The sequence below is a fragment of the Bubalus bubalis genome, chromosome 14 (genome assembly GCF_019923935.1).
Source record: "Bubalus bubalis isolate 160015118507 breed Murrah chromosome 14, NDDB_SH_1, whole genome shotgun sequence".
NCBI lineage: Eukaryota > Metazoa > Chordata > Mammalia > Artiodactyla > Bovidae > Bubalus > Bubalus bubalis.
Genome location: NC_059170.1, coordinates 8270652 through 8279275, shown reverse-complemented (window position 1 = coordinate 8279275; position 8624 = coordinate 8270652).

Genomic DNA, 8624 nt, shown 5'->3' with positions numbered 1-8624 from the left:
CTCTCTGTCTATCCATCTATCTATCATCCATCTATCTATCACTCTATCCCTCTCCTCCCCCTTCTTCTTCCCCTTCTTCTCTGAAGAGCTTGCTCTGTCTACAAATCTGATAAATGGACAAAGAAAGAATGAGAGGGAACTTGCCAGGGGAGTATTCTGGGAGCACCAGCCAAGATTCCATTGTCCCCATTATCAGTCTTTATCACAAATGATGACTAATGTGTATGAAACACCAGGTATTGCCTGGCGATGCTCTGTGTGCTTTACAAATATGTAATTCTATACTCTCTGTGTCCTATGGGGAAAGTATTATTAGATCCCCACTCTGCCCTGTTCAAATTTCTGACACACAATCCATGAGCTTTATAACATGGGTGGTTGTTAGATAATGATAACAGAACACAAGTGAATCAAACTGTCCTCAATTATCAGAAAGCAAAGACTATCACAGTGGGAAGGGAAACCCATTCAATAATTTTACACATGTGTACCAATGGTCTTCTGTTGTGTTAGGGACTGAGCTGGGTTGTTGTTATGAATAGTCAACTTAGAATTAGGCCAAGTGGCTTGATTGCTCCCATTTTACAGATGTAGAAACAGGGTTTTAGAGAGATGAAGTGATCTACTTGGTGTTAATTGACAGTAGAGATAAAGTAGGTGTTGGAACCAGATCTATCTGGTTCTAAACCTTCCACCAGACCCTGCCCTTTTGAAGGCATTTCAGTTAGGGGGCCCCTATGAACACATAAGACTTGGTCCCTGGCTTCCTAGCACTTACAGTGTAGTAAGGGAGGAAGACAGTAAGCAAACAGATAATTACACTTGTCATAAGAGTTTTGAAGATACTACAGCAGTGTGAGTTGGAGAGCCATAGTTTTTTTCTTTTTATTTTAGGTTTTGACCACACCGTGTACAAGTGGGATCTCAGTTCCACAACCAGTGACTGAACCCACACCCCCTGCACTGGAAGCACAGAGTCTTAGTCACTAGACCATCAGGGAAGTCACGGTAATGCATCCCCAAGAAAGTGACATTTAAGCAGAGTTCCTGGTCATTCTATTTGTCCATCATCAATTCTATCCCAAACAATTCTAAGTTACTAGTTTTCTTTTCACCCAGTATCCACAGAAAATAAATTTTATATAGTATCTCAGTATACCTCACACTCACACACACACACACGAGCTGAAACGATTTTTACAAAATTATGCTTGGACTTACTATGAGCAACGTGTGCTGGTATTTTCTATTCTATTTTATTTTTTAGAAAGACTGGTTGCCATCTGTTAATTTGGTTCCTGATCCACATTTTGTGACCCATCTTTTTGAAAAACATTTCAGCCAGTCTTGCTAGTCCCATCTCCCCTCCCAGTGCTCAGGGTGGAAAGAAGCAAGAGACTAATTCTAGTTAATGAATCATGAAGAAATCTTGCTGGTGGGGGGAGCTCTGGGGAGGTTATATTCTTATATAACCAGCTCTAGTGGAAGGGAGGGGTGGGGCAGAGAAAGAGAGAGAGGGAGAGACGGGAGGGGAGAGAGACAGGGAAGGAGGGAGGGAAGACTCTAGGAGAGTCATGGGAGGAACACACTGGGGCCATCTGTGGTCCGATGGTGGTGATGGTGTTACAAGAGGGAGCCTTCTTCCTCTCACTCCTGTTTATTGCTGCATGCAGAACCTCTGGTCTGAGACCTGAGCACAGGTAGGTGGTCTTGGTGTTTCACAGACTTCTCCCACCCTCCTTGGCTTCCTTCAGATCAACAGGGAAGAGACAAGAGCCCCTGAAAGCTGATGCTGCAGAGTCGCCCAGTCCTTGACCCGAGTTTGGAACCCAGTACTTGAACTCATGTCTAGGATCACCTTGGCATTTCCAGGTGGGCACAGAGAAGGCAATGGCACCCCACTCCAGTACTCTTGCCTGGAAAATCCCATGGGTGGAGGAGCCTGGTAGGCTGCAGCCCATGAGGTTGCAAAGAGTCGGACACGACTGAGTGACTTCACTTTCACTTTTCACTTTCATGCATTGGAGAAGGAAATGGCAACCCACTCCAGTATTCTTGCCTGGAGAATCCTAGGGACGGGGGAGCCTGGTGGGCTGCCGTCTATGGGGTCGCACAGAGTTGGACATGACTGAAGCGATTTAGCAGCAGCAGCAGCAGTAGTGAGGTAGGGCAGCAGAGTCGTTGGCCTTACCTGGTACCTTTTCCTCCTGGCGCTAATCCCGAGGATAGTCCTGTGGCAGCCAGCAGAGGGCGTCGGCTGCTGCCAGCTTTCCAAGTCCCTGGACCATTCACCGTCTCCGGCTGGAGACCCCAGGGCTCTCTCCACCACCTCAGTCAAGGGAAATTAGCACTGCCTCCCCCATCTGACTTGCTTTGAAGTCAGGGTAGGAGAAAGGTCAACTTTCACATTTGTGACTCTGGGAAAAATCACATAATCCTCTCTGAACCTCAGGCTTCTCATCTGTAGACTGAGGATGACAATGGTCCCTTTGCTCATGTCACAGGGCTCTTGGGATAGAAGACAGAAGGAGGTTCCAGCCCTGTGTTTCCCAGTCTCTAGGCCAAAGAGGAAGGGGCTCCCGAGGTAAAGTGTGGGACTGTCAGGAGGGCTGGAACTGGCCTTCACTCTGCTCCGTGCTTTTGGGCTGGGCACCCAGCAGGGAGCCCGGTGGGTGTCCTGAAAGGAGCTGAGCCTCAGACAAGTGATCTGATGACCTCCTCCTCATCATTTCTGTCCTTCAGAAACATCAAACTTGTCACCACTTAAGGGCCTTTGCACTTGCAGCTTTTCCTGTCTGGAATGTCCTTTCCCTTTCTCTTTGCAGGTCTGGCTCCTGCTTATCCTTCAGGCCTCAAATCAAAAGCTATCTCCTTAGAGAGGCTCTCCCTGGCCACCCCATCTAAGATTGCTCACCACCCTCTTTGTGACACGAGTCTCCAGGTGAAATTATCTTGCTAATTTATTTCCTTGTTTGTTGCCAGTCTCTCATCTAGGATGTAAAGTTCCATAAGGAGCTTCGTGTGTCCCTTTTACCACTGACCTCAGCACAGGGCTTAATATACAGAGTTGTCCAATAAATATTTGTTGAGTAAATGTAAGAAATGTTGGACATCTCAGGTGGTGCTAGTGGTAAAGCACTTGCCTGCCAGTGCAGGGGATGTAAGTGACGTGATTGTGATTTGATCCCTGAGTTGGGCAGATCCCCTGGAGGAGGGCAGGGCAACCCTCTCCAGTATTCTTGCCTGGAGGATCCCATGAACAGAGGAGCCTGGTGGGCTACAGTCCATAGGGTCACAAAGAGTCAGACAGGACAGAAGCAACTTATCGCAGTACAGCACACAGCACATGAAATGTTGGTGAATTCCGTCTATTCAACTGGGCCAGATGCTTCTTTCCATGTGTGTCTCACATGGATAGGAGGAAAGTTCTGTTAGCCCCACTGAAAGAGACGGAAAACGACGTACAGAGAGACAGTGATCTGTTCAGTGTCACGCAGCTACTAACCAAGTGGTTGAATCCGGACTCTGCTGTTTGTTAGATGTGTGACTTTGGGGAAAACAGTTAACCTCTCTGAATCTCAATTTCTTTGCCTCTAAAAAAAGATAACAATACCATTGATCTCATACACTTCTGTGAGGTTTAATCCAGATGATGTACATGGGGGTTTTTATAGAGTTTGGGGCACATCTGATGGCGTGCTGGAGCCAGCTCATGAGAGCTAGTTGCAGTCATCTCTTCTTAAGTCCTCTTCGAGTGACAACATGTGGGTTGCTTGAAATCACATGGTAGGAGTATTTACACCATGGAAATCAGCAAACACTGTATATGAGGGCTTTTTTTTTTTTCTTAAAGAACCAGTTGTTAAGCATTTACTAGCAAACTCCCCACACATTGCAAGCACCCAGCAAATGCTAGCTATTATTATCTGTAATGCTCTCATTTTTATAGGGGCAAAAGTTCATGTAACACTTGGGAAATTTTTAAAAAGTGTGTGGGTGAGTCACTGCCCACGCAAATGACAAGGCAGCTTTGTGGGAATGGATGTGATGGGGGCTGGGTGTCGTGGGAGACCAGCGTGCTCCTCGGGGATGAGGACAAACACCTTTGGGGAGTGGGTGGAAGAGTGGCTGGAGCGTGGCCAGCTCAGTGCAATTGCTGACTCACAGCCGAAAAATACGCCAGAGCTGAGGGCGTGGGGGTGGAAGGGGTGGATGGCAGGATTTCTGTTCTCCATCCTTGTGAAAACCCAACCACTGGGATGTGCCTTTGGATGTCAGTTCCATTAAAGGACCGATCAGAGGTGCTGGCTTGAAGCTCCACCCATGTGTCCTCCTCCTGTAATGACATGTGACTGCAGGGAACCCAGCTCACTGAGCTCGCCTTGAGTCCTGGCATTCAGATAAACACTTTGGTAGCAATGTAGAGTGAAAGGGAAAGTAATTTTATTTTTAGTGGCGTTTCTGGAGAATTACCCCAAGGGGGGTAATGCACCACAAAACCCCCTTTTCTCATCTCTGTGTCTCAGTATTTCATCCTCCAGGCAGCAACGTTATGAATATTTTCTCTTTCCCTCTTATTTCTAACCTGCCTGCCTCCCATCTCAAAAGTATCCATCTCTAGGGCAAATATGATACCCAATCCACTCTTCTTCCTAATATCCAATCAACCCTCCTTGTCAATGGGGTTTTCAATTGGGTAAAACATTAACCTGTAGCATTCAGTGGAGTAGAGGAGACCAGAATGGAATAAATAGACTGCGCTAGAATAGAACAGAATCAGATATGATTACATGGACTGGGGACAGAATAGGACAGGATAGAGAATATCAAAGTGCGTTGCACAAATTAAGACGAAACGTGGGGTCTTCCCTGGGGGTCCAGGTTTGATCCCTGGTCAGGAAACTAAGATCCCACGTGCTGGGGAGCCACCATGCCTACATGGGGCAAGTACTGCGGCTGCATGCTCTGGAGCCTGCATGAGAAGAATGAGTCCACAAGCCACAACAAAAGACCCCGAATGACACAAGGAAGATCCCACACGCCACAACTCAGGCCCAACACAGACAAACAAATGAATAAATAATTTTTAAAAACTGCTTTTCATTAAACTTTTATTTCAGTTTGTGTGTGTGTGTGTGCGCACGTGTGCACACGTGCATGCTCAGTTGCTTCAGTCATGTTCAACCCTTTGTGACCCCATGGACTATAGCCCGCCACGCTCCTCTGCATGGGATTCTGCAGGCAAGAGTACTGGAGTGGGTTGCCATTCCCTTCTCCAGGGGATCTTACCCATCCAGGAATCAAACCCGGGTCTCCTGCATTGCAGGTGGTTTCTTTACCACTGAGCCACTGGGGAAGCCCGTGTGTGTGTGTAGTTGCAAAGAAACAGGTATTTCCTGTGTGGACTGAGGTCAAAGAAGTTTCAAAGTCATTATTTTGGCATGTCTTCTCGGAGTATAGTTTTTCAGTCTTTGGAAAACTGAAATCTGTTTCTCAGCCTCCCTTACAGATTTGATTCAAGTGTGATTGGGGTTCTCTCGCTAGCGGTAAAAAAACCCACCTGCCAATGCAGGAGATGTAAGAGACATGGGTTTGATCCTTGAGTCAGGAAGATCCTCTGGAGGAGGGCATGGCAACCCACTCCAGTATTCTTGCCTGGAGAATCCCATGGACAGAGGAGCCTGCTGGGTCAGAGTCCATGGGGTTGCACAGAATCAGACACTGCTCAGGCTATATAGAATACACGTGCAATTTGTGAAGTAAAAGTAGAGTTGCAGTTTCATTGCTTCTATTTCTGTTGGTAAGCAGTGTCCAGAAAGCCCGATCACTGTGTACAGCCATGCAAGGTAGGGATGCTCAGCCCTTCACCTGGGGATGCATTATTCATGTGGCCCGTGCTATGGACCACTGGACCACTTCCCCTAGAGGTGCGCCTGTGGTAGCCCTGCTGGAGGTGCAGGGATCTCAGTATTAGGGGACTAGTATTTTGGGAGTTGAAAGGCCAAGCCTAGGCATCCATGTTTTTGAGGGGCAAGTCTCCCACATGCAGCCTGGCTCTGGTTACAGAGGCATCTTTCTCATCCGTGGACACAGCTAAGATAGTGCATCCTGAGAGCCAGCAGTTTGAACTGTGCTTCCTGATTTCTTACCTTCCTGATTATCCCAGAGCCTAGTTCCCTGGTTAAGGCAGCCCTGGACCCTCATTCCTGGAAGTCCTTTCCTCTAGTACTTCCAACCTTTCATAAGGACTCATTCCCTGTGTTAAATATCTCCTGGCTTAAAATATCTAAGGAATTTTCTTTAATCTGTAATCAAACCCTAACTGAGAGGGCACCCAGTTCAGGTCACATTAGTTCTTTTCAAATTAGATCAAATTAGTTTCATATTTCTTCTTTTTTTTCAAACTTCAAACTTTTTATTTTGTATTAGGGTATCAGTTCAATTCAGTCACTCAGTCATGTCTGACTCTTTGCAACCCCATGGACTGAAGCATGCCAGGCCTCCCTGTCCATCACCAACTCCCAGAGTACACTCAAACTCATGTCCATCCAGTTGGTAATGCCATCCAACCATCTCATCCTCTGTCATCCCCTTCTCCTCCTGCCTTCACTCTTTCCTAGCATCAGTGTCTTTTCCAATGAGTCAGTTCTTCACATCAGGTGGCCAAAATATTGGAGTTTCAGCCTCAGCATCAGTCCTTCCAATGAATATTCAGGACTGATTTCCTTTACGATTGACTGGTTTGATCTCCTTGCAGTCCAAGAAACACTCAAGAGTCTTCTCCAACACCACAGTTCAAAAACATCAATTCTTCAGTGCTCAGCTTTGTTTATGGTCCAACTTTCACATCCATACATGACTACTAGAAAAACCATAGCTTTGATGAGACAGACCTTTGTTCTCAAAGTAATGTCTCTGCTTTTTAATATGCTGTCTAGGTTGGTCATAGTTTTTCTTCGAAGGAGCAAGCATCTTTTAATTTCATGGCTGCAGTCATCATCTGCAGTGATTTTGGAGCCCAAGAAAATAAAGTCTCTCACTGTTTCCGTTGTTTTTCCATCTATTTGCTATGAGGGGATGCCATGATCTTAGTTTTTTGAATGTTGAATTTTAAGCCATCTTTGAAGTCAGGCATATACATGTAACCACACTCCACTCCCATCCAGGTTGGCACATAACATTGAATAGAGTTCCACGTGCTATACAATAGGTTCTGGTTGGTTATCCGCTTTGAATACAGGAGTGTGTACGTGACCTTATCTACCCATTACTCAGATTGCACACAAAGGAAGACCTAGAAACTGACTCAGAAGCAAGAAAACTTTTTTTAGATGTTTAGGAATGATGATGAAAAGATTGCAAACTCCTGTTTTGTTTTTTAAATTGCTATTGTTATAAACAACAACAAAAGACAACTCATGGCTTTATGATACTTAATCAGGATTTATGTGCCCCCCAGATCCACTCTGGCCAGAATTTGGAGGGGAGCAGAGGGCATCAGGGGAGAGAGGAGTGCTTGGCCCTGGGGACCCCACAGCCCCGCTTTCTCCTACTCTGCCAGCTTGGGACGAGAGGCTGCCCACACTCCTTGGTTCACGGCTCCTTCCTCACAACAAAATCACCCAAACCTCTGCTCTGGTCATCATGTCCCCTCTTTCCAACTCTCTCCTTCCTTCTCCCGCTTATAAGGACATTGTGATGACATTGCCCTCCCCCGCACACAATATTTCAGGATATCTCCCCATTTCAAGACCCTTGACAGTCACATCTGCAAAACCCCTTTGGCCATGTCAGGTAACATACTCACAAGTTTTGAGGATTAGGGCGTGGACCGCTTTGGGGGGCATTATTCTACCACATGCTTGGTCCTGAGGGAGCTGGCCTTGGCACGCAAAGCTGATGGCTGGAGTCTGATGCGATTCTCCCATACATACTGGCTGTTTAAGTGGAAACACTTGACTTGGGATGTGCTTTTACTGCTTAGCATCTTCCCCTTTGGCCACAAACTCAGCCTGCTTCCAGGGCCTGACCATCACCTCCTGCAAGCCCCAGATCTTCAGGAAGGAGCTAAGACCAGAGAGAATGCAATTCTACCTCCTGGGATTTCCCTGGTGGTCCAGTGGCTAAGACTCCGACCTCCCAAGGCGGGTGGCCCGGCTTCGATTGCTGCAGGGAACTAGCTCCCACATACCTCAACTAAAGATCCCGCATGCACCTAAGACCCAGTGCAGCCAAATAAGTGAATAAGCAAGTATTTTAAAACATTCTACCGCCAGGTATCTGGCTGTTTAGGTAATCATTACTGAGCCCTTGCTCAGCTTCTGCTTGAGATGCTAGGAAAACTGTGGAAGACCAGACAGATAGCATGGAGTTTGCATGCTTGTGGGCATGTCATGAAACACAAAGTAAACAAACAAACAAAAGGAGAGAGCTAAATATACAAATGCATATGTAAGACAATAAAGGATATTGGTAGAGTTATGTATAAAGATGATGGACCAATTTGACATGAAAGATCAGGGGTCAGCAACCATTTTATTTAAAGAGCCAGATGATAAATATTTCAGATTTCCTACACCATGTCTGAACTACTCATATGTCCCATCATAGCAAAGGAAGTCAGA